General features: G+C 37.7%; 1 non-coding gene across 1 annotated transcript; it reads left to right on the top strand.

Moving 5' to 3' along the window:
- The first annotated feature begins 8,410 nt into the window (after nucleotides 1–8,410).
- On the top strand, nucleotides 8,411–8,517 carry LOC112725195 (small nucleolar RNA R71). Its single transcript, XR_003164319.1, has one exon. It is a non-coding gene; the product is annotated as a small nucleolar RNA R71 (small nucleolar RNA).
- The last annotated feature ends 4,986 nt before the right edge of the window (nucleotides 8,518–13,503 follow it).

Here is a 13,503-nt window from a genome sequence, read left to right as displayed (position 1 = left end):
TCTTTATGAAAATATCAAGCAACCAATAAATTTTTAGCTAGTATATAATTAATGATTTCATTTTCACTCTAAACTCTTTCATAAAAAAGAGGATTAGTCAATTTTCTTATGTTAATGATAAGTTGATTAAAAAATTATCGGTCATTAGTATAATATATTCTTAATAGAAATATATATCATTAATTTTATTCAAAATATATTTTCTAATCCATATATTCTACCGACTTTTATACAAAAGTACCAAAAATGGTGTGTTAAATACTTAAATTTGTATTTAATACATTGATTTCTATTTCTTCAGTTTTTGGCTTTTTGCAAATATTTTCCTATCTTTAGAATGGGATGATTGTGTCTGTCGCGTGCGATGCACAGCACGCCCATGTAGTGATTGGTTTCGACTTTCAAGTTTCAACAATTCAACCCCTTTTTTACTTTTTATTTTTTCTATTTCTTTTTGTAGAAATGCGTTTTTTCAGCACAAAAGATGCAGCATCTGATTATGAAAAATGGTCCCATTTGGGCCTTTCTTTTTCAAGGTCCACCCAGAATGGACGTTACTCCCGCTATTACTTTGTTACCTCTTCCAACAAGAATATGTTCCTTTATTTAATGGAAAAAAAAAAAAAAATCTTTTTAACTTTTATTTTGAAGTTATTATGATTCGTTTATAAATGCGTCCTGGCAGGTGGCTAAGTGGAGCTATCACTGATTAATTAGTTACTCTTCTCTATGGACTATATATTATGTTAGGATAAGAAGGAACTTATTAAGAAACTGAATTTAAGCCACACAAAGTTACAAATCAACAAGAATCTCTTCTTAGTTTCTTATAGATTTGGATAATTTGGGAGATGGTCAATTCATAATGCTCTTTGGAAGTGGAGTTTACTCATCACTTTATATTTAGCCATTTGTTTAAAGTGGAATAATGCTTTAAACAAGTTTCGGATTCCCTTTAATTTTGTTCTCTACTTTTCTTTTCCCAAAGAAAGATATTTTACACATAATTATTAAGCATGAAAGAATCTTACTAACAAAAAAAATAAAAAAAACTATATATACATAAAAAATCAATTAATAAACCCATCACTGAATATTTATCTATATTTATAAATATTATTTTATATATTTTTAACTTACATTCTATATTCTAATATATATTATAGGTTGTTTAGACAACATTTAATTTGAGAGATATAAACACTAATACATAAATACAATTTTATTTGTTAACTGAGACACAGATAGATACAAGAGTACATAATTACACAAAATTTGTTTATTGTAGTAAGGAATGGAACACAAATTTTTAGACGTAGACATAATTTTTTTACATTCATTTTTCAATTATACCCTCATTTAAAATTTGGAGGTCTTCTTCATCACCTTTTTCCTCTCTTTCTGCCACCCAAACAATCGTTGCCTCTCTTCCTTCCTTCTTTTCTCCTTCCTCCTTCTCTTTTTTCTTTGTTCTTCACATCTATTCCATCACTGCTGCGGTCGACCTTTGCCGTTGCCTCCAGTCCACTTTTCACGCTGTCCCCAAATCCGTTGTTCTCCTTTTCCGTCTTCGAGTCTGCCAATGTCGCCTCTCTCTCTCTCTCTTTCTTTTCAAGTCTGCCACATTCACATCTCTCCCACTCTTTCCTTTAGGCCGCTCTTCTTCCAAATTTGTTTTAATTTTTTTAAAATAAAAACTGTTGAATTAATTATTAAATCAAATTCTTGCTGATATTGGAATTTTTTGTTATTTCTTTTTTGGTGGTGGATAAAAAATCTGGTGGTGGTGAAAGTAGATGATGATGATATTTTGGATTTTTCAGTATTTTGTGTCTTGTATAATTATTTTACCGAACATAAAACATGTCTACATGTATTTTGTGTCTATGTCTTCTTGATCTATGTCTATAATATCCTTACTATCAGAATATCACGCTTTTGACTGGCCACTCTGATAGCGAGGATATTACGACGCCTTTTATATACTTAATAATAAAATAGGAGTCTTTAACTCTTAAAACCGTATCGTTGTTTTTTTTTTTTTTTGAAAAACCGAAAGATCTTTTTTACTTTTTACAAACATGCATATATAAACAAAACTTCTTAAACAAGAAACTTACAAATATTATATACATACATATCATTACAATCACAACTCCTATCCCTCTTACAAGAACATAATGATAAGGCAAGGGAAAACTATAACTAATATATATACAAACAAAAACAGCATAGTAAAAGACTTAATAAAAACTTTATCAGCTTCCTCGTCCGTCCGGAAAAGAGAAGTCTGTAAGGGGTGAGAATATCGTCCTCGCGGGTTCTCAATAGAGGGTTTAAGAATTGTCATAAGAGAATACGTATAAAAAGAAGAATGGATTTCAAAAAAAAAAAAAACAGTGATCTTCATTCGTCTTATGAATCTTTTTAAATCACAACGATCAGTTATCCAAAGCTAATACTCCTCTCATTCTTATAAGAATTTTAATCTCAAATTAATATCCCATGACATACTTGGTACGCGAAATCGTGATTACACTTTAATTATGTAAAGTTCATTGCTCTTTCTTTCCCTGGTAATGGCGCCAAAAATATGATGCCAAGACCACGGTTCACAATTCCGTGTAACTGACCAGCAAGTGCACTGGGTCGTCCAAGTAATACCTTACGTGAGTAAGGGTCGAATCCCACGGAGATTGTTGGTATGAAGCAAGCTATGGTCACCTTGCAAATCTCAGTTAGGCAGATATAAATTGATAATGGTGTTTTCGAATAATAAATAATAGAATAAGGATAGAGGTACTTATGTAAATCATTGGTAGGAATTTCAGATAAGCGAATGGAGTTGCTTTTCGTTCCTCTGAACCTCTGCTTTCCTGCTATCTTCATCCAGTCAGTCTTACTCCTTTCCATGGCTGGCTTTATGTGATACATCACCATTGTCAACGGCTACTTTCGGTCATTTCTCGGGAAAATGATCCAATGCCCTATCACGGCACGGCTAATCGTCTGGAGGCATCACCCTTGTCAATGGCTTCATCTTATCCTCTCAGTGAAAATGATCAACGCACCCTGTCACGGCACGACTATTCATCTGTCGGTTCTCGATCATGCTGGAATAGGATTTACTATCCTTTTGCGTCTGTCACTAACACCTTGCAATCGCGAGTTTGGAGCTCGTCACAGTCATTCATTCATTGAATCCTACTCGGAATACCACAGACAAGGTTTAGACTTTCCGGATTCTCTTGAATGCCGCCATCATTCTAGCTTACGCCACGAAGATTCTGATTAAGAGATCTAAGAGATATTCATTCTAGCTTATTTCATGTAGAACAGAAGTGTTTGTCAGGCACGTGTTCATAGGGGAGAATGGTGATGAGCGTCACACATAATCATCACCTTCATCACGTTCTTAGGTGCGAATGGATATCTTAGAAGCGAAATAAGATGAATTGAATAGAAAACAGTAGTACTTTGCATTAATCTTTGAGGAACAACAGAGCTCCACACCTTAATCTATGGAGTGTAGAAACTCTACCGTTTAAAATACATAAGTGAGAGGTCCAGGCATGGCCGAGATGGCCAGCCACCTAAAACGTGATCAATAGTCTCCTAAGATGAACAATGGATTAGAACTGAGACCAAAGATACCTAATACAATAGTAAAAGGTCCTATTTATAATAAACTAGCTACTAGGGTTTACAGAAGTAAGTAATTGATGCATAAATCCACTTCCGGGGCTCACTTGGTGTGTGCTTGGGCTGAGCTTGAGTATTGCACGTGTAGAGGTCCTTCTTGGAGTTTAACGCCAGCTTTTGTGCCAGTTTGGGCGTTCAACTCTGGTTTTGGCTCCTTTTCTGGCGCTGGACGCCAGATTTGGGCAGAAAGCTGGCGTTGAACGCCAGTTTACGTCATCTATTATTGCTGGAAAGCCCTGGATGTCTACTTTCTAACGCAATTGGAAGCGCGCTATTTTGAGTTCTTTAGCTCCAGAAAATTTACTTTGAGTGCAGGGAGATCAGAATCCAACAGCATCAGCAGTCCTTCTTCAACCTCTGAATCTGATTTTTGCTCAAGTCCCTCAATTTCAGCCAGAAAATACCTGAAATCACAGAAAAACACACAAACTCATAGTAAAGTCTAGAAATATGAATTTAACATAAAAACTAATGAAAACATCCCTAAAAGTAACTAGATCCTACTAAAAACATACTAAAAACAATGCCAAAAAGCGTATAAATTATCCGCTCATCACAACACCAAACTTAAATTGTTGCTTGTCCCCAAGCAACTGAAAATCAAATAGGATAAAAAGAAGAGAATATACTATAAATTCCAAACTATCAATGAAACATAGCTTTAATCAAATGAGCGGGACTTATAGCTTTTTGCCTCTTGAATAGTTTTGGCATCTCACTTTATCCATTGAGGTTCAGAATGATTGGCATCTATAGGAACTCAGAGTTCAGATAGTGTTATTGATTCTCCTAGTTCAGTATGATGATTCTTGAACACAGCTTCTTTATGAGTCTTGGCCGTGGCCCTAAGCACTTTGTTTTCCAGTATTACCACCGGATAAATAAATGCCACAGACACATAATTGGGTGAACCTTTTCAGATTGTGACTCAGCTTTGCTAAAGTCCCCAATTAGAGGTGTCCAGGGTTCTTAAGCACACTCTTCTTTTGCTTTGGACCTTGACTTTAACCGCTCAGTCTCAAGTTTTCACTTGACACCTACACGCCACAAGCACATGGTTAGGGACAGCTTGGTTTAGCCGCTTAGACCAGGATTTTATTCCTTTAGGCCCTCCTATCCACTGATGCTCAAAGCCTTGGGATCCTTTTTATTTCCCTTGCCTTTTGGTTTTAAGGGTTATTGGCTTTTTGCTCTTGCCTCTTGGTTTTAAGAGCTTTGGCTTTTTCTGCTTGCTTTTTCTTTTTCTTTCTTTTTTTTTTCGCCTAATTTTTTTTTTTGCAAGCTTTGTTCTTTGCTGCTTTTTCTTGCTTCAAGAATCATTTTTATGATTTTTCAGATTATCAAATAACATGTCTCCTAGTCATCATTCTTTCAAGAGCCAATATATTTAACATTCTTAAACAACAACTTCAAAAGACATATGCACTGTTCAAGCATACATTCAGAAAACAAGAAGCATTGTCACCACATCAATATAATTAAACTAAGTTCAAGGATAAATTCGAAACTCATGTACTTCTTGTTCTTTTGAATTAAAACATTTTTTTTCATTTAAGAGAGGTGATGGATTCATAGGACATTCATAACTTTAAGATATAGTTACTACTACTAATGATCATGTAATGAAGACACAAACATAGATAAGCACATAACATAGAAAATGAAAAACAGAGAAAGCAAGAACAAGGAATGAATCCACCTTAGTGATGGTGGCGTTTCCTTCTTGAGGAACCAATGATGTCCTTGAGCTCTTCTATGTCTCTTCCTTGTCTTTGTTGCTCCTCCCTCATTGCTTTTTGATCTTCTCTTATTTCATGGAGCATGATGGAGTGCTCTTGATGTTCCACCCTTAGTTGTCCCATATTGGAACTCAATTCTCCTAGGGAGGTGTTAATTTGCTCCCAATAATTTTGTGGAGGAAAGTGCATTTGAGGCATCTCCGGAATCTCATTTCTTTTGAGTTGGAAGGGGACCTCGGGGATCACCTTCTTCTTGGCCATAACATCATAGAAGTGGTCTTGATGGGCTTTAGAGATGAACCTTTCCATCTCCCATGACTCAGATGTGGAAGCTTTTGTCTTCCCTTTCCCTCTTCTAGAGGATTCTCCGGTCTTAGATGCCATCAATGGTAATGGAAAAATAAAAAAGCTATGCTTTTACCACACCAAACTTAGAATATTGCTCGCCCTTGAGCAATAAACAAAAGAATAGAAGAAAAAGAAGAAGAAGAAATATGGAGAGAGAGAGGGAGATGTGGTTTCGGCCAAGAGGAGAAGAGATGGTTGTGGTGTGTGAATTTGATGAAGAATGGAGGGCTTTATATAGGGAAGGGAGGGGGGAAAGGTTTCGGCCATATGGGTGGGTTTGGGTGGGAAATTGGTTTTGAATTTTGAAGGTAGGTGGAGTTTATGAGGTAGGTTTATGGGGAAGAGTGGATGGATGTGAGTGGTGAAGAGGTGATGGAGAAGAGAGTTTATGGGGTTGTGTGACAGAAAGTGGTGAGAAGAAGTGAGTGGAGGTAGGTGGGGATCCTTTGGGGTCCACAGATCCTGAGATGATTCTGTGGGGTCCACAGATCCTGAGGTGTCAAGGCATTTACATCCCTGCACCAATTTAGGCATGTAGAATGCCCTTGCACACAACTCTGGGCGTTCATCGCCAGGTTGGTGCCCATTTTAGGCGTTCAACGCCCATTTGTTGCCATTTCTGGCGTTGAACGCCAGAACCATGCTTGTTCTGGGCGTTCAGCGCCAGGATGCTGCCCATTTTGGGCGTTCAGCGCCAGAACCATGCTCTGTTCTGGCGCTGAACGCCAGACAGATGCTCCTCCAGGGTGGGATTTTTCTTCTGCTGTTTTTGATTCCGTTTTCAATTTTTATATTTATTTTGTGACTCCACATGATCATGAACCTATAAAGACATATAATTAAGAAAAATATAGTTAGATAAATAAAAATTGGGTTGCCTCCCAACAAGCGCTTCTTTAATGTCAATAGCTTGACAGTGGGCTCTCATGGAGCCTCACAGATGTTCAAAGCATTGTTGAAACTCCCCAACACCAAACTTAGAGTTTGGATATGGGAATTCAACACCAAACTTAGAGTTTGGTTGTGGCCTCCCAACACCAAACTTAGAGTTTGACTGTGGGGGCTTGGGTTGACTCTGCTTTGAGAGAAGCTTTTCATGCTTCCTCTCCATGGTTGCAGAGGGAGATCCTTGAGTTTTAAACACAAGGGAGTCCTCATTCCATTGAAGGACTATTTCACCTCTGTCAACATCAATCACAGCTCTTGCTGTGGCCAGGAAAGGTCTTCCTAGGATGATGGATTCATCCTCTTCCTTTCCAATATCCAGGACTATGAAATCAGCAGGGATGTAAAGGCCTTCAACCTTTACTAACACGTCCTCTACTTGTCCATAAGCCTGTTTTCTTGAACTGTCTGCCATCTCTAATGAGATTTTAGCAGCTTGCACCCCATAGATTCCCAGTTTCTCTATTACAGAGAGGGGCATGAGGTTTATTCCTGAACTAAGGTCACATAGAGCCTTAAAGATCATGGTGCCTATGGTACAGGGTATTATGAACTTTCCAGGATCCTGTCTCTTCTGAGGCAATGTCAGTTGATCCAGATCACTTAGTTCATTGATGAACAAGGGAGGTTCAACTTCCCAAGTATCAATGCCAAATAATTTGGCATTCAGCTTCATGATTGCACCAAGAAACTTGGCAGTTTGCTCTTCAGTAATATCCTCATTCTCTTCAGAAGAGGAATACTCATCAGAGCTCATGAAGGGCATAAGGAGGTTCAATGGAATCTCTATGGTCTCTAGATGAGCCTCAGAGTCCTTTTGTTTCTCAGAGGGAAGCTCCTTATTGATCACTGGACGTCCCAGGAGGTCTTCCTCCTTGGGATTTGCGTTCTCCACTCCCCTTGTAGGTTCGGCCATGGTGCTTATGTCAATGGCCTTGCACTCTCCTTTTGGGTTCTCTTCTGTATTGCTTGGGAGAGTACTGGGAGGGATTTCAGTGATCCTTTTACTCAGTTGGCCCACTTGAGCTTCCAAATTTCTAATGGAAGATCTTGTTTCATTCATGAAACTTACAGTGGCCTTAGACAGATCAGAGACTAAGTTTGCTAGATTAGAAGTATTTTGTTCAGAGTTCTCTGTCTGTTGCTGAGTGGATGATGGAAAAGGCTTGCTGTTGCTAAACCTGTTTCTTCCACCATTATTAAAGCCTTGTTGAGGCTTTTGATCCTTCCATGAGAAATTTGGATGATTTCTCCATGATGAGTTATAGGTGTTTCCATAAGGTTCACCTAAGTAATTCACCTCTGCTATTGCAGGGTTCTCAGGATTATAAGCTTCTTTTTCATGAGAAGCCTCTTGAGTACTGTTGGATGCAGCTTGCATTCCATGCAGACTCTGAGAGATCATATTGACTTGCTGAGTCAATATTTTATTCTGAGCCAATATGGCATTCAGAGTATCAACTTCAAGAACTCCCTTCTTCATAGGTGTCCCATTACTCACAGGATTCCTTTCAGAAGTGTACATGAACTGGTTATTAGCAACCATGTCAATGAGTTCTTGAGCTTCTGCAGGCGTTTTCTTTAGGTGAATGGATCCACCTGCAGAAGTGTCCAGTGACATCTTTGATAGCTCAGATAAACCATCATAGAATATATCCAGGATGGTCCATTCTGAAAGCATGTCAGAAGGACACTTTTTGGTCAACTGTTTGTATCTTTCCCAAGCTTCATAGAGGGATTCACCTTCTTTCTGTCTGAAGGTTTGAACATCAGCTCTAATCTTGCTCAGCTTTTGAGGAGGAAAGTACTTGGCTAAGAAAGCCGTGACCAGCTTATCCCAAGAGTTCAGGCTGTCTTTGGGTTGAGAATCCAACCATAATCTAGCTCTGTCTCTTACAGCAAAAGGGAAAAGCATGAGCCTGTAGACTTCAGGATCTACTCCATTAGTCTTAACAGTATCACATATCTGCAAGAATTCAGTTAAGAACTGAAAATAATCTTCAGATGGAAGTCCATGAAACTTGCAGTTCTGCTGCATCAGAGAAACTAATTGAGGTTTCAGCTCAAAGTTGTTTGCTCCAATGGCAGGAATGGAGATGCTTCTTCCATGTAAATTGGAATTAGGTGCAGTAAAGTCACCAAGCATCTTCCTTACATTATTATTATTTTCGGCTGCCATCTCCTCTTCCTGTTCGAAAATTTCTGAAAGGTTATCTCTGGATTGTTGTAATTTAGCTTCTCTTAATTTTCTCTTCAGAGTCCTTTCAGGTTCTGGATTTGCTTCAACAAGAATATTCTTGTCCTTGTTCCTGCTCATATGACAAAGAAGAGGGCACAGAAAAAATAATAATAATAATATGGATCCTTTATACGACAGTACAGGGATCCCTGTGTGAGTAGAAGAAGAGGGGGAGACAAAGAATGTAATATAATGGAAGAAACCCAACTGTGAGGAGGGTTGAGATGTGAGATGAGATGTTAGTAGATGAATAAATAAATAGAATAAGATGAGAGAGAAGGAATTTTCGAAAATAATTTTTGAAAAAGAGTTAGTGATTTTCGAAAATGGTTTTTGAAAAATGTTAGTATTTTTTCGAAAATTTTTAAAATAAAAAATAAAAATAAGAATAATTAGTTAATTAAAAAGAAATTTTTGAAAAAGAGGGAAGATATTTTCGAAAATTAGAGAGAGAGAGTTAGTTAGGTGGTTTTGAAAAAGTTAAGAAACAAACAAAAAGTTAGTTAGTTAGTTGAAACAAATTTTGAAAAGATAAGAAGTTAGGAGGTTAGAAAAGATATTTTGAAACCAACTTTTTGAAAAAGGTAAGATAAGAAGATATTTTAGAAATTAGTTTTGAAAAAGATTTGATTTTTTTTTAAATCTCAATTAATGACTTGATTCATAAGAAATCACAAGATATGATTCTAGAACTTAAAGTTTGAATCTTTCTTAACAAGCAAGTAACAAACTTCAAATTTTTGAATCAAAACATTAATTGTTATTGTTATTTTCGAAAATTATGATATAAAATTAAGAAAAATATTTTTGAAAAATATTTTTGAATTTTCGAAAATAACTAAGAAAAATGAAAAAGATTTGATTTTTGAAAAAGATTTTGAAAAAGATAAGATTTTCAAATTGAAAATTTGATTTGACTCATAAGAAACAACTTGATTTTAAAAATTTTGAAAAAGTCAATCCAAATTTTCGAATTTGATGAGAGAAAAAGGGAAAGATATTTTTTTTATTTTTAAATTTTTATGATGAGAGAGAAAAACACTAAAAAGATGCAATGCATGAAATTTTTAGATCAAAATATGTGATGCATGCAAGAATGCTATGAATGTCAAGATGAACACCAAGAACACTATGAATGTCAAGATGAACATCATAGACACAATTTTGAAAAAATTTTTAATGCAAAGAAATATGCAAGACACCAAACTTAGAATTCTTTAATGCTTAGACACTAAGAATTCAAGAATGCATATGAAAAACATCATACAACACAAAACAAAAAATCATCAAGATCAAACAAGAAGACTTACCAAGAACAACTTGAAGATCATGAAGAACACTATGAATGTCTGAATTTTCGAAAAATGCAAGATGCATATGCAAGTGACACCAAACTTATGATATGACTCAAGACTCAAACAAGAAAAAGAAAAATAAATATTTTTGATTTTTTATGATTTTCTAATTTTTTTGGATTTTTTTTTTCGAAAATTATATGAAAAAGAAAAATTAAGGATTCCAAAATTTTTAACATGAATTCCAGGAATCTTGCATTCTTAGTCTAAAGCTTCAATCCAGGAATTAGACATGGCTCACTAGCCAGCCAAGCTTTCAATGAAAGCTCCGGTCCAAAACACTAGACATGGCCAATGACCAGCCAAGCTTCAGCATTTAACACCAGAGTATATTGCTCTTGATAACAAATTGCAAGCCTCAGTCCAAATAAACTTAGACATGGCTTTACAGCCAGCCAGGCTTCACATGCTTCATGAAACACTAGAATTCATTCTTAAAAATTTTGAATCTAATTTTTTTTTTCGAAAACAGGTGAGAAAATTTTGAAATATTTTTGAAAAAATTTTTTGAAAAGAAAACAAAAAGAAAATTACCTAATCTGAGCAACAGGATGAACCGTTAGTTGTCCAAACTCAAACAATCCCCGGCAACGGCGCCAAAAACTTGGTACGCGGAATCGTGATTACACTTTAATTATGTAAAGTTCATTGCTCTTTCTTTCCCTGGTAATGGCGCCAAAAACATGATGCCAAGACCACGGTTCACAATTCCATGTAACTGACCAGCAAGTGCACTGGGTCGTCCAAGTAATACCTTACGTGAGTAAGGGTCAAATCCCACGGAGATTGTTGGTATGAAGCAAGCTATGGTCACCTTGCAAATCTCAGTTAGGCAGATATAAATTGATAATGGTGTTTTCGAATAATAAATAATAGAATAAGGATAGGGGTACTTATGTAAATCATTGGTAGGAATTTTAGATAAGCAAATGGAGTTGCTTTTCGTTCCTCTGAACCTCTGCTTTCCTGCTATCTTCATCCAGTCAGTCTTACTCCTTTCCATGGCTGGCTTTATGTGATACATCACCATTGTCAACGGCTACTTTCGGTCATCTCTCGGGAAAATGATCCAATGCCCTGTCACGGCACGGCTAATCGTCTGGAGGCATCACCCTTGTCAATGGCTTCATCTTATCCTCTCAGTGAAAATGATCAACGCACCCTGTCACGGCACGGCTATTCATCTGTCGGTTCTCGATCATGCTGGAATAGGATTTACTATCCTTTTGCGTCTGTCACTAACGCCCTGCAATCGCGAGTTTGGAGCTCGTCACAGTCATTCATTCATTGAATCCTACTCGGAATACCACAGACAAGGTTTAGACTTTCCGGATTCTCTTGAATGCCGCCATCATTCTAGCTTACGCCACGAAGATTCTGATTAAGAGATCTAAGAAATATTCATTCTAGCTTATTTCATGTAGAACAGAAGTGTTTGTCAGGCACGTGTTCATAGGGGAGAATGGTGATGAGCGTCATACATAATCATCACCTTCATCACGTTCTTGGGTACGAATGGATATCTTAGAAGCGAAATAAGATGAATTGAATAGAAAACAGTAGTACTTTGCATTAATCTTTGAGGAACAGCAGAGCTCCACACCTTAATCTATGGAGTGTAGAAACTCTATCGTTTAAAATACATAAGTGAGAGGTCCAGGCATGGCCGAGATGGCCAGCCCCCTAAAACGTGATCAATAGTCTCCTAAGATGAACAATGGATTAGAACTGAGACCAAAGATACCTAATACAATAGTAAAAGGTCCTATTTATAATAAACTAGCTACTAGGGTTTACAGAAGTAAGTAATTGATGCATAAATCCACTTCTGGGGCCCACTTGGTGTGTGCTTGGGCTGAGCTTGAGTGTTGCACGTGTAGAGGTCCTTCTTGGAGTTGAACGCCAGCTTTTGTGCCAGTTTGGGCGTTCAACTCTGGTTTTGGCTCCTTTTCTAGCGCTGGACGCCAGATTTGGGCAGAAAGCTGGCGTTGAACGCCAGTTTACGTTGTCTATTCTTGGCCAAAGTATAAACTATTATATATTGCTGGAAATCCCTGGATGTCTACTTTCCAACGCAATTGGAAGCGCGCTATTTCGAGTTCTGTAGCTCCAGAAAATCCACTTTGAGTGCAAGGAGGTCAGAATCTAACAGCATCAGCAGTCCTTCTTCAACCTCTGAATCTGATTTTTGCTCAAGTCCCTCAATTTCAGCCAGAAAATACCTGAAATCACAGAAAAACACACAAACTCATAGTAAAGTCCAGAAATGTGAATTTAACATAAAAACTAATGAAAACATCCCTAAAAGTAACTAGATCCTACTAAAAACATACTAAAAACAATGCCAAAAAGCGTATAAATTATCCGCTCATCAATACTCAATACATACTTATCTTACCAATCACGGCCTTTGACCCAAACATAACCAACAAATTACTGTACTTAGAGAAGAACCAAGAAACGGAGCAGCGACAACTCTAGCGGTGGTTCCGACGAGCTCCAACAGCGGCGGCTTTCGCCAGTGACAGTGCAGTTCAACGGTGGCAGGAGCAACTCCCTCTCTCCCTTGCCGCATGTCTTTCCCTCATTCGAAGCCCAGTGCAAAGATGGCGACGGAGCATCTCCTTCTCCACTCCTCTTCGTGTTAGCGGTGGTGGCTCCATTTGTAGTAGCTCGACGGACAGAACGACAATGACAACCCATCAACAGCCATGACGAATCAGCGGAGCGGGAAGCACTGTGGCGCAAAATAGAAGCTCCTCCTTCGCGTTCTGACTCCTGACGGCGATGGAGGAACGGCGACACTCAGCAGCCCTTTCCTCCTGAATGTGACTCTCTCTCTCGTCCTCCCTTGTGGCAACGACGGTGACACACTGGTGGCAGTGACGTGGCGCAGTGGCAACGCGAGCTGGACGCGGTCTCCTTCCCTCTTTCCGATCTCCCTTTTTCCTTCTTTTGCACTCTCCGTTCTCTCTTTCTTTCATGGATGAGGAAAAAAATTTTGTGTGTATGATGAGGGTGATAGCGGTGAGAAGAAGAGATTTGGGAGGGGGGAGGGGGAGGGGTTGAGTGTTAGTTTAGGGTTAGGGTTTTCTTTTGAATAAAAAAGGTAAGGGTAGGTATTTTTAATAAAAATAAGGGTAATATAGTAATTGAAAAACCAATTTTAATCCAA

The sequence above is a fragment of the Arachis hypogaea genome, chromosome 11 (genome assembly GCF_003086295.3).
Source record: "Arachis hypogaea cultivar Tifrunner chromosome 11, arahy.Tifrunner.gnm2.J5K5, whole genome shotgun sequence".
NCBI classification, from domain to species: Eukaryota; Viridiplantae; Streptophyta; class Magnoliopsida; order Fabales; family Fabaceae; genus Arachis; species Arachis hypogaea.
This window is presented reverse-complemented; position numbering and strand designations above follow the sequence as displayed.